This window comes from Fukomys damarensis, unplaced genomic scaffold (genome assembly GCF_012274545.1).
Source record: "Fukomys damarensis isolate Sample0158 unplaced genomic scaffold, DMR_v1.0_HiC HiC_scaffold_4, whole genome shotgun sequence".
Lineage (NCBI taxonomy): Eukaryota > Metazoa > Chordata > Mammalia > Rodentia > Bathyergidae > Fukomys > Fukomys damarensis.
This window is the reverse complement of record NW_022900916.1, coordinates 21,698,692-21,710,383: the sequence shown is the minus strand read 5'-3', so window position 1 is coordinate 21,710,383 and position 11,692 is coordinate 21,698,692.

Here is an 11,692-nt window from a genome sequence, read left to right as displayed (position 1 = left end):
TCTTTTCATTCTAACTAATTTCTACTCTCTGAATTTAGAAGGACCTCAAAATATAAAATGATTTAATACAAATGATGTAATGCCATGTATATACTTTAGGCTTCTCCTTGCCAAAGTTCCATGTTAAGGAAAAAAAAAGAAAAAAAGAAAATGGAATTATTCTCAGAAGACTCTGCTCACAATGAAAGCTATTTATATCCCTCCACTCTTTCACTGTTCAAACTGGAACTTCCCCTTTAAAGCTTGTCAACAAATGTTTCAATATAGCATACCATCCTTTTTATTTAACATGTCAATTAATAACAATGTTTGAAGTTCTTGCTTCCATAGAAGATGAATTTTCTCTCGTTGTGTAAACAAAATCAACATTTGTACCTCAGTGTTTTCATGTTACTTCAGGAAGATGTCAGCAAATTAAGATTATGTGTTAATGGGTTTGAAGTTTCTGGACTTATTTCAAGTGCATTCAACTATAGATTTTGATTAGGTGGAGAAATTAGTGTGTCATGTAGAATAGTTGAAAATGTGGCGTTTTCTTTACAGTGGTATGAGAAATCAATTTGATTTTTACAGATGAAAAGAAAGTACGTAATCTCTTTCAGTGTCATCCCAATAACTTTAACAATGGGTTGCTGAAATGAAATCTGTGATATTATGAAGAATGGTAACTGCTGAATGAACATAAAAATAGAAAATAGCAACGCTTAAGACGTTGGCTGTTCTTATTTTAGAAGATGACTGCACAAAGCCAGCCTAAAGAGAGGGATAAGATTTCACATTTTATTGGCGTTTAGGGAAACTTTATACCCTGTCTCTGGAAAATCAGAAAGGGAAGTGGTTATAAGGAATCCACATAATAATGTATGGGAAAGCCAACTAGAATTTACAAGGGAGGGGACTCTGCTGGTGAATCAAAGAGTTGCCAAGTCACATGTTGCACAATTTATTAATCGTGGGCTGCTCCACCAGCCAGCAGTTTCTGCATTTTCTCCTCATTTATGATTCTATTCCCACTAAGCCGCTAAATTATTTTTGGTGCAAAATATGTGTTATGAGTGAAAACACAACACAGGACGAAATGAGAAGAAAGTAAACATTTGAAAGTTTTTGAAAGCAGGTGGAACGGGTCCAGAGTGTACTTTGTCTAAATTTTGAGATTTCAGTTTTAACCAGGGAAGATTATTTTGCTGTTAAATGCTACACATCACTCAGTTTGGTCTCAAGAAATAAGGACTTAGCAGGGTTTTGAAGTCCAATTACTGGAGATCTGCTAGTACTAAGAAATGTTGTGTGCCCTTGACCCCACTCAAGTTTCCCAGCCATGACTCCAAGGAAAGGAGGTTTATATTGATGACTGATGACAGAAAAGATCTGAGAATTCTATTGAAGATTATTTTTACTCATTTTGAAAAAAAAAAGCATCATGTATATCACCACTCTTGTGTTCTACATGTTTATGTGAATTTCTTACTAAAAAAAATAGTTATCTAAGAAGTCACCTTTCAGATTTATATGTACAGACAATATTTTAAAACATTATGTCTCTCTAGGCACTGGATTCTCTAAACTTGGATAAAATCAGTGTTGGTCCAGGACCTCTCACTCTACATCCCTTTATCCTCCACCGAAAGCTAGGAAACTGTTAACTATGGTAATTTAGGCTAAGCTGGTGCTAAACTTTAGTGAGGAAATTCAAAGAATTTATTTATACCAGTTTTTCTAGATGAATTATAATTGATCAAAAAAACATCGTTTCCCTTCTAGGGTATATCCTACGCCTTTTGCTCCATATCGGGCCTGCAGATCACTGCATTCTCTAGCCACTACTAACCACATTTAAAGGGCTGTAGAAAAATAATGTTCACCCACACCCACGTTAGTCAGAAATGGAGCATCTGCTAAAATAAATAACAGGGAAAGGCCAGGCAGAGCAGACACAGAGCAGTCTTTATCCTCTCTTCTGTTGAGCCGTTCTAGCACATCTCCTTTTATATTTGCGTGTCTGAAAGCAGCACTCGCAAATGTTCAGGCGCCTCCACTTCCATCCCAGTCCTCCTTCCTTCTTAGAAGAGAAGCCTCATCTGATAATTTCTACCTGAATCCAGTCAGTTGCACTTCCTCAATCCTTTCCCTATACTTTCTCTTTTTCGCCATATGACCTTTCCTGATTGCTACCATGGGGCTGTGAAAATTAGCCGCAGCAAATGCCTTTGTCTCTGTTCTGCGTCTCACCTAAGGGACTTGTTTTATTCTCACCTTTATTTTGTGTCATCCTGATCTTCCCACCTGCTGACCAATTCCCTTTATTTACCAAACAAATAAGCTACCTTTATACACAACACCTCTATCCACTCAAGCTTCAGTATTTAAATAAATTTTTAGAACTCACAGAATCTTAGACTTCCACACATTGGAACTAGAAAGAAACTTGAGGTGCGGTATTCTAACTAAACAATCTCACAAGGAGAAAATTGCTTGCCCTGTTTTATTCTTTCCACCAGGCCCACAAATTTAATAAGCCCATTCACTGGATGATAATGAATGACATAATTTACTTTTGGTCTTTATCTTTCTTGGATTTGCTACTTTAACAATTGTTTCCTCCAATATAAATTATTTCCTCCTAATTACCCAGGCCTATCCATTTTTTGACACATGGTCATGTAGGATAGTTCCAGTTCCACACAGCCATCACCAGCCTTCCCAATAAGTGCTTGATCTAAATTCTGAGAACTATCCTTGGCACGCTCCTCCTTTCCATTCTTAATTTGAAAATAATACGAAATTCTATCCATCCTTTTCTTCTTTTCTATTGCCATGTATGGCTTTTGCTTCACGGATTGTTATAATAGGCTCCTAAATAAGATCCTCAAAGGCTTTTTCTATTTCTTCAGTCTTTGCCATATATTTTTACCTCATTGATCTTTTCCCAGTGAAACTCTGATATGGTTATTTTACCCTTAAAGCCATAATTAATTTCATAGCCCCACTTCTCAGTGAAGTTGCCAACTAAATAAACTACAGTGCCTAGTACTCGATGCTCTTTGCAACCTGGTCTCAAAACTTATTTCAGAATCATCATTCAGTACCCTTCTTTTCTAACCCTTAATTTGTAATCAGAATGAAGGACTGAAAACTATAATTGTGCTCCCTACTTCCAGTCTCTGCACCTTGCAGCTTTCTGACATGACTCATCTGATCTCCTGTCTTCCCTCCCTTCATGACCACCTATGCTAAGTGCTGGGATACAGTCAAGAGAGCCTCAAGACTTCTCACTTACACACCCTATTCCGATCGATCACTCCAGTCATAAGACATCTTGCTCTCTGGAAAATCATAGCACTTGACTTAGTGGCACATAGATTGTTGAATTGTTCTCTCTTTGAAAGTGAAATCTTTGAAGCTAAATATTATTTGATTTTGAGTTTTCCAGAACTCTTAACACAGTGTCTTAAAATATAGGTTTGTGTACTCTTCTGTAGTTTATAGAAAACTCAACAGGTCCTAGACTAAACTCCTCACAGTACCACTTGTTCCTTCATTAAACTTTCTCTTTACACAAAATGCCCTCAACTGGTCTAATGGCAAAAACAGTGATTCCTTAATCCAATCCAGAAATTTGGAAATCTTAAATTTCTTACCTTTCAGCAGAATTCCCACCAATCATTCACAGTGGTAAACAAGTCTTGATATTCTCTTCGAAATTCCTTGTGAAGGTCTCATACTTCTTCCTATCAATACTGGCTCTGTCTTAGAACAATCCTAAACATCTCTTACCTGGGTCATACCTTTGACTTCTCATTTGTAACGTGTCTTCCACGCTAATTCTAAGATAACTTCTCTAAAAAAGAAAAAGATTTCTCTAAAAAAGAAAACTGATCATTTACTCCATCTTCTTTAAGCCTTCCTGCACTTTCTATAACCTACAGAGGGGTGTTCGAACACTTTGGGTGGCTCACAAAATCCTTTCCCATCTGGCCTCTTCATTGCTTTTCAGCCTTAATGTCCACCCATTTCTACAGATCATACAAAACAAAAAAAGTGTGGAATGCTTAAGTAAGTGCTCCTGATTCTACAAGGCTCAACTCAATCCTTCTGTTAGTCCTTTACTTGTCAGTTCTCATAACTAAATTTACTTGTCTGTTTTTACCAAAAAAATGAATATCTCTATGAGATTGAAATATTATCAAATTTTTGTTCACTGCACAGGACCTAAAGAAATGCCTGGATACAATATAATATTTGTAGAATTTTAAAATGCATTAATTACATGCATATAATTAAACTCTAATTTATATCAAACTGCACTTGTAATTCCACTTTTATAAGTTCCAAAATTAATAATTACTGAATATATTCTTTGATCATGTAGTTTTGAGTTAAAAGGAAGCTAAATTGCAGATAAAAATTTCAAGATAATTCTGGGAGAAAGGACAGGCTTGGTATGACAGAGAAACAACCTAGAGATAGATGTTCGTTGTACATGTAGTCCTTGGCTGAATGCCAGGATTTTTGATATTTATCCCATCATTGAATATTTAGTGTTATTTTTTTAATTATGGGCATTCATGAACCAACAGTGACAATGTGTCATTAAGCAAGAACTGTGTGTTGGAAGCTATGCTGGACATCTGATTTATTTGGTTTCTAATTAACAAAACATCTGCAATCCTTATTTTATGTCATGACTAATTATGCTTTTATTTTAAAGTGATATTTGATAGTCCAATGTACTATTCCACTCTATTCTTTTTGGTCTATAGGGATGCAAGAAAAACATATAAAAAGACAATAAAACAGATAATTACAAGTAAAACATTTGGGCAGATATATCTACTTTAATATTCAAACTTATACATGGAGATTTTATCACAATATCGATGTACTTCCTTAAGGAAGAAACAATTGCCATAAAAAACATAACCAGCTTTGCAAATTCTCTTGGGTACCTGGAAATGACACAGCTTCACTCAACTATTATCTACTGAGCAACCACCGTATTCTCCAAGATACGAAGATAACAAAATGCAATTACTTCCAAAACAGAGCATCCTGAGAAAAGAGAATTCTAAGTCACATTTACATTTTGAGAATTTGATTTACCAGCAACTCGAGAGACTAAAATTCATAGTAATAATTGTCTCTTCAACTCAAGGACAATTCTGAAAATTTTATGAAATATTTTATATCAATTTAATTATTTATTATAGTATTATTTATGCTTAGTTTGTACTACATAAAATTTGTTTTGATTTTCTAATACAGTTTGATACTTTATAAATCTAATTTATAGACTAGAAAATGAATTCTAATTTTACTAATAGCAATTAGATTTTGAAGCCTTGTTATCCAAAAATTTAAAAGGTGGAATTATATAATTTTATTTAAATGGAATAATTTTACTTCATTTTATGATTTCACAAATATTGACCAATGTAATGTAAATCAAATTGTAAATTCTGATTTATTTGTTTTCAGAATTTTTTAGCAAAGATTTGTAAACTTCTGTCCTTAACATGCACAATATACATCTAATTACAAGTATATCATCTATGATAAACCAAATATGAGCCAGAATTTCAATCAAATTATAGGGAGTAAAGCAGATGCACTTTTGAAGAGCATGAGTGTAGAAAAGTAAACATAAAATCAGGAGAGACTTTTATGTACTGCAACATTACTCCCTGCTAATGTGCATGTGGGAATGTTGTAAACTGTGTCTAGTGTGGTGAATAGCAAAAATAAGTTTAAAAATTCAGCTCAGCATTTTTAAAATGATAAACAAAGAAATCAGTGGTACAATGACCAGATAGAAAGGTAAAACTGCAGTAAATTTAAAATAGTCTGGTTTATTTTCTTTCATTTTACTAGTATTTGACATGTATTTCACAATTATCATGTGACTCATAGGTGACATACTTTGAAAGAACATCACGTTTCAGGGGTGTGTGTAGTCTGAGTCACCTAAGTCAAAAAACTTCATAGAAGAAAGATAAAAATGATTGAATTCTTTCTTTACCCAGTCTTTGGGTTCCCTTCGATATAACAAGGCCTAAATATTTTATCTCAAGGCTGCAAAGTTGTGCCTTAGACCTAGAAACATTATAACCTCTGTCTTTAGAAAATTCAGCACCACACAGGTGTCTTGGCTAGAAAGCTCTTCTGAGGGGGCACATAAACTCTATACCAGTTCTTTCCTCCCTAAAGCCTAAGACCCTAAAACCACTAAAGAGATTTCTAGAAATTATAGGCTTTTGTTACCTTTAGATAGCAGGATATAGAGAGATTGTGTGACCCATCTATCAGCCCATAGAGAAACCCAAAAGACAGCCACATTTTAACCTGGGAACCTGGTTCCCAGGCTTCATTTCAGGAGCTCAAACAAGCACTTGTAAGTGCCCACCTATAGGACACCATTTCAGTTTGTATGTTAATAAAAGGTAAGATGGCTTTGGGAATGTTTCTACAAGATCAGGGAGCTGCTCACCAGCCTGTCGGGTATTTAAGTCATAAATTAGATGTTATAGATTCAAAATCATATATTTAAAAAGAAAAGCCCTGAACAATATAGTTAGAACACTTTCATTCTCTTTCAAGAGGTAAAAGCAGCCATTCGAGTTCTTTGATACTGGTTTAATTCTCTGCTTGGCAATCCATTTGGAGTTGGTCTTAGCCTTTGTCTCTAGTGAAATGTTTTGGTAAGGATTGCAGATCCATTCTGGAAAAACTCCTGATATTAATTGTTTTTCTGTACCTGACGTGGTTAAGATTTAGTTCTTGCGCTGTACTTAAAGGCACTCTTTTGTCCCTTCTCCACTGCCCTGCCCCTGAGAAATAACACAGTTCTCAATAGTATTTTATTCAAGACACTTCCCCCTCTGTGACTGCTGGAGTTCAAGATAAATCTTCCAGAATGGTGAGTTTTCCCTCCGTGGAAAACTTCCAGAGCAAAGCTGACCATCACTTACCTCCAGGCCATGTAGAAAACTGGTCTAGGCTTAATCCCAAAACTCTTGAAGACTAAATGTAAGTTTTGGTCCAGATTTATCTGTCTTTCAGCCTTCAGGTGAAATTTGAGACTGATAAGAACAGCTAACCTGGCGCTGGCCACTTCCTTGCACCTCTAGTCTGCCACCACTGGCACTGGATGAAATAAAGTCTAAGGGACACCTTAGATTGGGCACAGAACAAGAGGGATAGATGGAAATGCCATCTTTCCCTTTGTTTATTTTCAAAATGGGAAAAAAAAAACTGTCATAGATAGACAGCAGGTTGGAGTCTTGGCTGGTCTTCTTCCCTCACTGCATGGAATTCATACTTAGCTCCAAAGTGGGTCACCTGGTCTCTTCTACATGCAAAGCTGGCCTGAGTGGACCCCCACTGGAGATAGGTAAAATTACTTGGAACAATCTGTCCCTTTAGAGGGAGCAATCCCATGTGGCTGTTGGCAGCCATGAGGTGCCTGTGCACCTGGGTGTTCCAGTCAGACAAACTGTGCTTAGGGCCCAATTTAAAACTGTTTTTGCTTTCATGGTTTTAGAAGATTTTTGTTCCTTTTGATTCTTATTATAAGAGATCTCTGTTTAATTGATATACAAAGTCCTAACCAGTGCTTTTATAGTTATAAACCTAAAAATTATAAAAGTTATTATAATTCAACTTGGCCAAATACATCTGAGTGCACTCTGGCTTATGAACAAATTGTCTTATGTGTGTCTGTCTGTCCAATTTGTTACAACTGGTACAGATGTTTTGTTTAAGTTTTTTTCTTTTGACATTTTGGATTTTTGAAGATGTTTGCCTGTAACTCAGGTTGGCTTATAGATAAATGTACTAAAGACATGCTTCCCCCAGGTTGCCAGATGATCCAAATAATGTCAACCGGTTTCACAAATATAGTACATAGTGTTTATATATAATAACTCCGGAATCTTTCATTGGTCAAAAATAATGTGTTCATTGTTATGATCTGGTTCTCATCGGTCATCTAAAAATTTGTGAAGATAAGAATGACTCAGGCTTAGGAAAACTACTGGGCAGGACTCCCCTTGGTAAATAAAGGAGTGGCTACCTGGAAACTTTATTCCAGCCTTTGTTCACAAAGGGGACCCCAATACTTTCCATAGCCTTGTGGGAAATACATTATTAAACATATTATTGTGATATGTATACAATGGTCGTGCTCAAAAGGCTACGTTTTCTATGGGAAAACAATAAGGTTTTATTTAAAATGCTCTTGGTACAAAACAAAATTAAAGGACAAAGGGTTTCATGTAGCTGCTATCCATTTCATGGTGCATATATTCATGCCTTCTGGATGTACAAGTCTTTTAGGATATTGTTTACGGTAATGATTTTTTTGCCTTTCTTACACTCCAGCTACTTGTGATAAGAGGTACATGTCAAGCCAACATAAAAATACCAGTCAAATAATAGTTTTCTTAAAAGCTTATGTGATGTATGTTATATGTGCCACCACGCTTAGGGATGCTCAGTCACCAGAGTTGAAACAATGTCACACACTAAAATTAGAGGTTAGACATTATGAACTCCTAAGGCATATTTATAAGCCAATATGTATGTTTTCTTTAGATGGCATCCTACTAAAGGGTAACAAATAAGAATTAAATAAGAATTTTCTTTATGTCATTTAATGTCTTGTGATCAGAGGGAAGTGTTGCACTGAAAGATTATTCCATACTAAGATGGACATTGTTACAAAGAAAATGTCATCATGATTCTCATGCTAAAATACTATTTGTGGCTCTCGATCTTAAGTTTCTATAATATATAACTGTTGTCTGTCAACATTCTACAGGGATTAAACTACTAGAATAACCGTGGTTGATAGGAAATAACAGCCCCCTAATTATGTTTTATATTTCAAAGTGCTTAATGTCCAGACAATTTTATAATAGTTAAGCTCACTGCTCCTACTGCACTACTAATGTCACTAGTCTTTCTCTTCTGGGTGTTCAACAACTGAAGTTTGGAGACCAAAACTAGAAAGGCAACTGGGCTATGAGGACAGCCAATAGTTTGGCTTTGGCCCCTCAAGCTCTACAAGATCGAGGACACAAAGGAACTGTTCCTACAGGATCCTCCATCTTTAGTAGGGTACTCAACCCCCTGAGCAGGGAGACTGCTGGGCACCAGAAGACAAACGTTCTGTGTGCCAAAGGAGGATCACCACGAGGAGAAAGTCCCCCATGTTTTCACTAAAAGCAACATGGTCAAGCAAGACTGTGACCCATCCCGACAGCTGACACTGACAGGAGTTAAGAGGCTTTATGCATGGTTCTAAAATAATGTCTGAAGAGACTTAACTGACCTTAATATATTTCAAGAGATTCATGTTGATTGACGCAGGTCTCACTTTAACTTGGTCTTAAACACCCAGCAGAAAAGAATAACCAAAAGATGTGTAAAATAATGCCACAATAATAATAAAGCTAGATATAAAAGGGGGCTCCAGTCCCTTCTGGCAGTTTCCAGCTCTACCAGTAGCTGACCATGGTTATGGATCATTAGGAAAAAACTGGGGTAAAATCTATAAGAGCTTAGCTAGGGTTTTATATGTCTAGTGAAATTTGTTCTTCAAATTGCCTCTTATCTTACAGCTAAAACTAGAGAGACTTATGACAAAGTATCAGACTTATAGATAATCTCTATCAATGAAAGAATCTAAGAGCAGCAGGTTCAATCACTAGTTCACTTTTTAAGTGACTTTCTCCCCAACTTGCCCTTTCATTCTAGTGTGCTCATGCTTAGATCACACATGCTCTAATTTCTTAAAAGTTTTGTTTATTCTTGCATAGAGGCTGCCAAACTCCAAGCGGTCATACAAATGGAACAGTGACAAATGTGCTAGACTTCTTTTACCAGGATCCACCACATCAACCTTGTAAACAGCTCCTAACTGCTAAATTATACAGTATGACTTCTATGCTGGATTCTGAAGTTCCTTGAATCTTCTCTTTACCTCTTTGTGGGCTATATTCATAGCAGTCCTGCTCACCTTATAATTTGTCCCATGCATTCTTAACTGTTTCTTTGGCTTTGTCTCCTTCAGACTTAAAAGCTATGCAGCTACCAAGATGACAATATCAGGCACCTACCGAAGGCCTTTAGACAGACCCTCTGTAGAGTAACTCTAACTGGTGATCACAGCTATGACCCTCTTCAGGTGGAAGTAGCCAGAGCTGTCTTTGCCCTTTGCCCCATCACAGCAGTTAGGGTACTTTTTCAGAGGGGGGAATATTGCAGCTAGCTAAGTTAATTAGATACCTTGTAGGCAGGTAGACAGGGCTGCCTCAAAGACCAACACAGCAAGAATCCAACATGAAGGACAATAAAGACACATTCACTGAAGACCAGAATTATAAAAGGAGAGAAACTACTATACCCTTGTGCTTCTCCTGGGATAAATAGTAGTGAAAGGAAATATCCCTGACCCCCCCACCCTTACTGAAAACCCTTGCATGCTTGCTATGTGACTTGCTCTCCCATGTGACACCCATTTAATCAATATTACCTGGGTGACTGTACTTGTAATCTTATTGGTTGGTCATGGTTTTGCCCCACCTCATGCCCACCTTGTAATTTTCCACTGGGTCTTATAGTTTTGTCCCACTTTGTACCCACCTCACCACATGGCTTTGCTGTAGAAAACATCTTTGAAAAGTGGGGTGAGTGGGCAACCCACTTTCTGGTCCCCCTTCTGTCTCTCTTAGAGAGAAGCTTTCTTTCCCTCAATAAATTTTTCCTACTCTAAAAAAGATAAAAATGGTAAGAAGGGAATGATATTTTTTTGTAAGAATAGGCCTATGAGATTTCAGTGATTTATCATAATGGAAAGGTAATAAGTATAGCAAGGGAAAATGAGAGCTTTAGCAGAAAGTACTTCGCATAAAACTTCAAAGAGACTTCCCATAATGTCTGTGATCCTGGTTATAAAGAAAAAAGAAAGGAAAGTATCCATCCACTTAAATCTAAAACAAATGCTCATTTATATGGCACAAATACCCTTTGTCCAGGAACAAGGATCAAACTTTAGAAAATAAAGGAGATTCCCTCTTTTGGATACAAAGAAAACTATATTTCATGCCTATGTTTTCTAATGTTAGTCATAGACTATCTGAGCTTTGTACTCTAAATTCTGTGCATTTTCAGTCTTGAAAGCTAAACAGTTATATCTGTGTGAATCTTATGGTTTGAATGTATAGACTTGTTTCCTTTCCTAAAATAATACATCACTAATTTTTAAAACATTTAGAAGTAGATGATAGCTTGTTTTGCCTCAGTGTCTTGATGGGCTTATGGCCATAAAAAGTGACCTGTGATGATTTATAAGGAGTTAAATATCATTTTCAATGTGAAATGGTAATTTTATGCAATTTTGAACCTTATTTTTTCAGAACATATTACGCAATTAACTCATTTTGATTATCCCAACAATGGAGCTCAGGTGTTTTGTTACATTACTGATAAAAACACAAAGAAAATCACTGACTAACTTAGGGATCCAGGAACCTTAGAGACAGAGCTTTTTCAATCAATTTTTTTGTTTTCTATGCTTCACCATTTTCTAGAAATTAATCTAGATATAATATGATATAGATATAATCTATAATATCTAGATATAATATATATATAATATATATTAACTATATATTATATAATATATTATAAT